Source organism: Macrosteles quadrilineatus, unplaced genomic scaffold (assembly GCF_028750875.1).
Source record: "Macrosteles quadrilineatus isolate MER2022 unplaced genomic scaffold, UCM_ALF_1.0 Scaffold_5__1_contigs__length_97177068, whole genome shotgun sequence".
Taxonomy (NCBI): Eukaryota; Metazoa; Arthropoda; class Insecta; order Hemiptera; family Cicadellidae; genus Macrosteles; species Macrosteles quadrilineatus.
In genome coordinates, this window is record NW_026542598.1 from 94,170,398 (window position 1) to 94,178,427 (window position 8,030).

Genomic DNA, 8,030 nt, shown 5'->3' on the forward strand with positions numbered 1-8,030 from the left:
GATACAATACTGACATTTTTTGTTTAAATGTTTGTTCAATAAAAATGTTGTTGCAATTAATTTTACATTTACCTAATGTGCGTGGAATAAAAAGTAATGTCTTTGGAAAAGTAGCTAAAATTGTAGCTGTAGCTACATTTCATTGTAGCTGTAGTTGTAGCTAGCTACTTTTTCGGAACTGTAGCTGTAGCTGTAGCTAAGCTACTTTTTTGGAAATGTAGCAGTAGTTGTAGCTAGCTACATTTTAAAAGTAGCTTCCCCAACACTGCCATTTAGTTATCTAGCCAACTATTGTAGTTTATTTATTCAAAAAGATCATACATGATTGATATTGTTATTCATATAATAGTGTGAAAGGCTATCGGGATAAAAACATAGCATCGTTTAACCTTTGTAATGTAATATGAAAATGAGTTTAGTAGATGTTGCACGAAAATTTTCTCTTATTTTAATAAATGGGAACATTTTAAATAAATGCTTAACCTTTTGGTTATACTGCTAGAGAACAAGCAATAGCTTATAGGACATTTAATTTAATTTCAATAGTTTTAAGTTGGTAAAACATCAAATACATAAATAAGCAATTAGAAGCAAAACTCGGCGTTACCCGCGTCGAAATAAAATGATCAATAAAATATATCTAATAAATTCGGGAATATTCTTCACCATTCTGGTTCAAGTATTATCAAAATCATTTATGAACTGTCTGAAATATTTAAGTAAAATCCTAGAACATTCTAAGCAAATCTGAGATGGACTATTAGATTAGTAATTATCGCAGAACCCATGAAATATACCGGTAAAACAACTTACAACTAATCCACTGATCCACAACACCTATAAAATATTATGTTTAATCTATGGTTGAATGTACAAAGCAATCGCTTTTCCGCATCCCCAACGTAAGAAATAAATACCACAGCCGCGAGGGGAACTGTGTTTTATATCACATAACTTAGCCACATTAATTTGCAACTTCAACAAAAGCCTTTGACGTCTGTGTTTTACCTCTTGCCTTTGTTCTTGTCTTTACAAAGTTGAAATTAAATATTATTCATTTCAGATGGACAAATAGCCCTCGCAAATCCGGGCACGATTACCTTGGCTTCAAACTGTTCTTTTGTGTAGAAGAAATAACTAGTAGAGTTATTCGGGTTTGTGTACAAAGTTAAATACAATTTTTTATGTAAAGCGTTTAGGATTTTGTGTTCAGCGATCAATGCTTCATTGCTTTAAAAACATGACAAAATACATTTTACATTGTTAGATTTTGACAGGACGTTATTAGATTATTTTTAGGACAAGTCATAATTTTACTTTCTATGTAGTTCAAATAGGTGGAAAACTAGTGAACCTATAAATTAAAATTATATCTAACTGTGCAGAAAACGTCATGATATTTCCTCCATGAGAATGTTAAGAAATATCTTACATACTTTTGTTAGTTAAATATTAAGTTTATTAATAAAAACCCGAAAAAAGACTGTGTACGCCGACGCAAAGCAAAGTACAGTAGCGCCGTCCATTCACGACAGGCAATATAGAGACAGAGTTGGTTTAGTATTACAAACGTTCAGGCGTTTAACTATTTAATAGTGCTTATACGCTTTTAAGCCACTCATCCTACACTTATCTCCAGTCATACTTGGCTTAAAATACCTACTTTGTATGGTCGCCATTCCATTGAAAAGTATTAAAGTATGTATTCAAGATTTTTATGGACCTGTTTAGTTGTTAAGTAAGTTTAACAATTTTAATAAACAGGTAAAAATGTGTTTGTTCTACCTTTAATAATGAAGTAAATATACATGCTTATTATACTGTGATAATAATCTCTATAGTAGGATCTTTCTATGCTCCTAAGAACACAAAACTATACTTTCAAGTTAGAATTGACAATAATATATTTGCCTGTTAGTAATATCAAAATGATTGTAGGTAAAATAATCATTGCTTAATCATCCTGCATCCTGTATATCCAAATTGATTTACAAAATAAACGGTATCAGCATTCTGACACATACTTTCTCCCATAAGTTTGTCAACAACCTTTATCATGTGTAAGCGGTGAACGTATACACATGAATATACGAAATACGAATATACAGAAATGGTAATTGTACAATTTTCTTCAGAATATAAAGGACTATAACATACTAAATTTTTATCAAAATCGTTCGAGCCATTTTTGTGAAAACCCTATTTTTCTGTTATTTTGTGGGAAAATCCCCATTAAAAATCAAAATTTATAAAAAATGAAAAAAACTATCAAAATTGTAAGGACCATAACATACTATGTTAAATCAAAACCGGTTTTTGTCTAAAATCCTATTTTTTGTTATATAATGGGGTTTTTATGGGAAAATAACATAATTTACCATAACTTTTGAACCGTAATTTTTACAGAAATGGGATTTGTACCGTTGTATAAGCGGGTTTTAATTTATCAAAAAATCAATCTTTTAACGCTTTGTTTTTCTGTTGTTTTCTTTGTTTTTCTTGTTCGCTTTGTTTTTTCTTTCATAGTAGGCTATGTCTTTTTCCCGTAATAACCTTAATATGTGTATGCTCAATGCTATTAACAATATTTTATCTTCTTCCAGCTTTAGCATTGCACGTATTATTTAATTTTGGATAACAACTTAAACAGTGATTGGTCATGAAATATTTTCATTAAATATTCATAAGAGAACAAAATTCCTAAAGGATCAATTATAAATTAATTAAGATGGCAACGCGACCTAGATGTGTATTTCAACCCAAATATGAGTGTAGAATGGTGTGAGATCATCTGTGTAGCTTTGTTACTGACTAAGATCAGCCGTTTCATCATTTAGAATTTAGGATAATTTATTTATAGCCTAATTATCAGGGAGAGCTGGGTCCAAAACCATCAAAAAGCTACCACTTTCCTCAGGATCGAACTGGAGACCATTTGATTGTTGATCACTTAAACCACTCAACTACCCAGCCAGTATTTTTTGAACAGTTTTTTAAGACAGAACTTACTAGGTGTTTGTGATTTTTCCTGACAATAAACCGAATACCTAGTTGAATAAACTCCAAAATAGATCTTAAAACACTACCTGAATAAACTCCAAAATAGATCTTAAAACACTACCTATCTTGTCACAACAGACGTATGAAGCACCAGTTATGTGTTCAGATGTCCCGTTTATGAAAGGGGTTGTCAGATGTCATAGAGGTGCGCTAGACCAGTTAATCAACAATCCATTTTTCTCCTGACAAAACAGTCATCCAGTGACAATTGGCCTTGTTTCCTTTGTAGCTCTGTGTACTCTGAGCAATCAGGTTTGTTACTCTGTGGGGAAACCTGTGCATCCAATCAAAATCTTTCAATTGCCTTGATTAAGTGGTTGGCATGTTAATGGAAACTATTGCATTCTTTATGGGTTGATTCTTTTTTTAATACTTTTTTTACGTCAGAAATCAGAATTAAAATATTTATTCTTAAAAATCTATTGACGTCAAATGAACTATTTTATACGCCTAGCCAATTTTTTTAATACGTATATTTTAAAAATTTTAAACTTGTGCATACATTTTTTTAAACTTATTCCATTAAAGCAATTAATTTATATCCCCCCGGTTTTTTTGTGGGCAATATTTCTACTGTTGAAAAAGACTGACTAGTTTTTAGAGACAAACATCGCAGTTAACAAATACTTGTTTGTTATAGCTGAGCTAGGCTGGTTTTTACAGTAATCATTCATTTGTAATACCATTGACGTTTAAGTGTCAGATTACAGATTAATTTGTAAAAGGTTGTATAGTTTATGATGGAAATAAATCATTGGTCATCATTTCAATCAAATTGTTTAATAGTCACAATAAAGTCACATTTATATCTCCCACTAAATTAATAAAAAGTTATATTAAATTTAAATCTCCTGCTAAATTGTTAAACAAATAAATGAAATTAAAATCTCTCAGTAAACAGTTAAATGGTCTCAGGGGTTACTTTAAAACAATGCTCATACAGTAAATGGAAAAGTTTAAATAGTCAAGCGAACTATTACTAACTTAATTCCATTAAAAAATTACCTCTACAAGTTTTTAAACGTAAGTACTGTATCTTGTGTCATTTCTGGATAAAGTTTTTTGTTATTGTAGCAAACAAAACGCAAGATCGTAACAATTTACAGACACAAATTACTATAAAAACATTCCCTCCTTTAACCCCCTCAAGGAAACAATGTAAGAGTTCTGTTCAACAACATTGTTTGTTTCATTGTTCCAAAGAAGAAAGGCAGCCAGAGAAACAAGCATCAATAGTTCTCTTCTCTCAGCATTGAAACATCTGATAACACGCAATACATCCTCACTCAGAATGTAGGAAGGAATGTAAGCTGTATCAACAATGCGTGGAATGTCACACGCCTCGAGTGGAACAAAGCAGCTTTTATATTCTTCACAAAGACAACTGGCATCCGCCTTTTGTACCTTATGTTATTGTACTTATTATTTATGAGGTGCTGGTTGTTTTACCCATACGTCACAATGAGAGGACATTGGGCTTTATAATAATCCTGGCAAATGAAACAGCTGTTCTTAGTCAGTAACAGAGCTACACAAGGCACCTTACTCCACTCTACACTAATCCTTCACTTATATTTGGGTTGAAATGTGGTGTCCCCATCTTAAATACAAATAATACAGAAGAGAATAAAATGGCTGTTTGAATCTACTGTAGAAAGCAGATGTTGTTAACACATTCACACTGTCCTGAATGTTAAGTAAACATTCCATAACTTGATCTTGGTAGCTTCAGTGGCAAGTTACGCTATGAGGTATTGGCTAACTTGCATCAGTGTACCGGTCCATGACGTTAATAGTTTGTTTATGCCAGCCAAAAATTATTAAATGTTAAATATCTCATGTGGAACCATAGACAAAAAGAATTAAATATAGACAGTCAGCCGTGCTGCTGTTACCATGGTTCAGGCGCACACAGCTGGGTGCGCCGTGAAGTTAAGTAGTGTGTACGCCGTAATAATATGGCACTCCCAGCGGTGTGCGCCAGAACCTATGGTAACCGCAGCGGAGCCGACGGTCTATATTTAATTCTTTTTGTCTATGGTGGAACTGTGTGTAAGTGAACTATATGTGGAACTGCAAAGACTAGTGTTCAAACAGTTTAATGAAGACAGAAGATTTGACAATGGGGCAGCACACTTCGGAACTATTGTCATCCCGAAAGACGACTAGGATAGATGACGTGAAAAGGTATTTAATCTATTCTATTTATTAGTGAATTATATTAATCGAAAACATGAATGGATTTAAAATGTTACCCAAACATGTTACCTATATGAATAATAATAACAATAACACCACTATTCCTAATTAAATTTTACTTCTAAATATACACGTTTAAGTAAAACAAGGGGACACGTTCGTAAATTAAGCAGCTTGAGCTTAATAAGATTTAAAATTTGTCACCAAGGTTTAACGAATATTGTAATATCCTTTTACCGTTCATAGAATAATGTGGAAGTAAAAATATTAACATTTAGGAATAACATAATTTTAAATTAAATTAAATATGATTGAAGACAACTAGCAACCTGTGTCACTCCGTGACTTCAAAATCCGTGATATATTAATTTTATATATATAGTTGAAAAGGGTGGAACCGATTATTTCTCATCTTATGCCTATTCTTTGCATTGTAAGCCCTATTACTTTCAGTGCTTGCGCGATCTCTTTGAGGTATCTTAGAAAAATTACAAATACTAATGAAACATAGGTACTATGAAAACAAAATCTAACGTGTCACTTTCTTCTTTACATTTTACACTACAAATAACATTACAACATTTTACTTGAATTCACTGAAACATCACCAACTACAGTTCAGATGATTGATGATAGAATTGACAGAATTAAGCACAAAACACGATGAAATTTTAAAAGCCTGTAGGACAAAGGGCTTTCACGGAAATCACCCAAACCCGCAAAAGGCACATCCAAAGACCATGAAATTGATACCCAATATGCCTAAAAAATAAATATTTAGGGGTCAATTGCTGTACACAAAATTTCAACAAATTCTTTAATATAGATTATACTAGTTTAACAACACAAGTTATTTACGATATTAAAAATATGTTGATTGTAGACTTATACTATAAAGAGAGATTCACCTCAATCAGACAGCGACTATCAATAAAAGTACTCTATATGAAATTAAATTCATTTTCAAAAAAATTCTTCGTCTTGTTTAAAATTTAGTTAGAAACTTAACTAAAGGTAATCAGCTGTTGAATTACAGTTCACAATTTTAACCATAATAAGGCAAGTTTATCTGCATCACCTGAACCCTGAAAGCGCCTTCTAAAAAAAAATCAAAGGCCTGGGGGGAAACCTCAATTACACTTTGATTGAATTATAGGTTAAGTAGGACGGCAGAAAATGAGATGTTGTTGGGAAACCCCTCAGTGTATGTGATATAGGAAAAAAGCAAAAAACTGATTTAACAGAAGGAAAATAGGTATATTTTGCTCTTACAATTTCTCTTTAAGTTCTGTTGCAGTTTACACCATTTTCTTCTCTCTTTACAATGGTATATTTGTTTGTCCTCTTTCAAAGTTTGGTTTTTTTTTTGTCTTTGCTCTTTCAGAATTTTAATATTTTTTGTAAAGAGATGAAGTGAGCACAACTGTTTTTCATTGTTGATTATCACTTTTTAATAGACATTTATTTTATAGTGAGGTGGTTTTGTAACTCCAATTCACAAGCACATATTGACGTTTTAGTAGCAAGTTTTTGCTGCCTCCTTATGTTCTGCAGTTTTGCTTTGCTTTTTTAACCTTTTTAAAGTTAACTTAGGAACCTACAATAACTTAGTAGCTTTGAGGTACTCCATGTGGCATAAAAATATCTCTCACTGTTCCCTCCATACCTTCTTGCCATGATTGCCTTTGCATCTTCTTTGTGTAGGTATGGGGAATTCTCTTCAGTGTGTCCACCTAGAATAGATTTTATGGGTTAGTTAGCTATTATTTCATTCAGAATAACTTAAGAAAAGTTTTTATTTATTTAAAACAAATTAAATTGAGACATCAACTTACCGTTTGTCACATATATTTAGATTATTACCCAAGTACTATCAATTTACAAAATAAAAACTGTAGCAAATGATTTTTAGTCTTTGAGACTGGGGGTAAAATAGGGTATTTTTACCTGGTTTCACCCCACTGATAGGGAATTTTAGATATTTGATATACAAGTGTAAATATAAATATAAAACATGGTGCCCTTACCTTCACTTAAATCCATGAAGTTTGCCTTACAAGATCAAAGTGTCTATTATTTAAATCACTACCGGTAAAAAAAAACAAAATGATCATCACAGCTAAAAGATTTCTCTGAGGCAAAGTCATTCATCATCCACCAACTACCGAGGAGGTTTGGTGGGAACCAAGCAACACTTACTGGGAAAAATCAAACAGTTTTACCCCTTTTCCTTGATAGTACCACTGAGTCGTGTATAATGAAGACTTTTATCAATATGAAATAGTGCTTTTATTTATAAAACAAGTGAGTACAGTTGACATTCTTAGCACTATACAACAATGATCATTAAGATCGTCTGTCACGACTGGTATAGACTACCTGGTCAGCACATAAAATAAATATCAAACAGCAATAATTAAATTAATTAAAGTATACTGTACTGGTAAAACAAATTAAGAAACCAAAACAATTAATTTTTTTATGCAATGGATATATTTTAACAAAAAGAACATGTATAATATTTTAATAACAATAACTTATAAGTTAATAACAAATAATAAAAATAAATTTTAAACAGAAGTTTTAACGAAACAATACATTTTTTCCATACAATCTAGAGATAATTTTATCAAAAAGAGTATAACAACATTTAACACTTTCTTAAACATTAAGACTGTACTAAACAATTAAATAAATATTATTTTTTATGATTTTGAAAATGATTTAAAAAAATTTAATTCTTGAATTAACTCCCATTTTATTGACCAAGC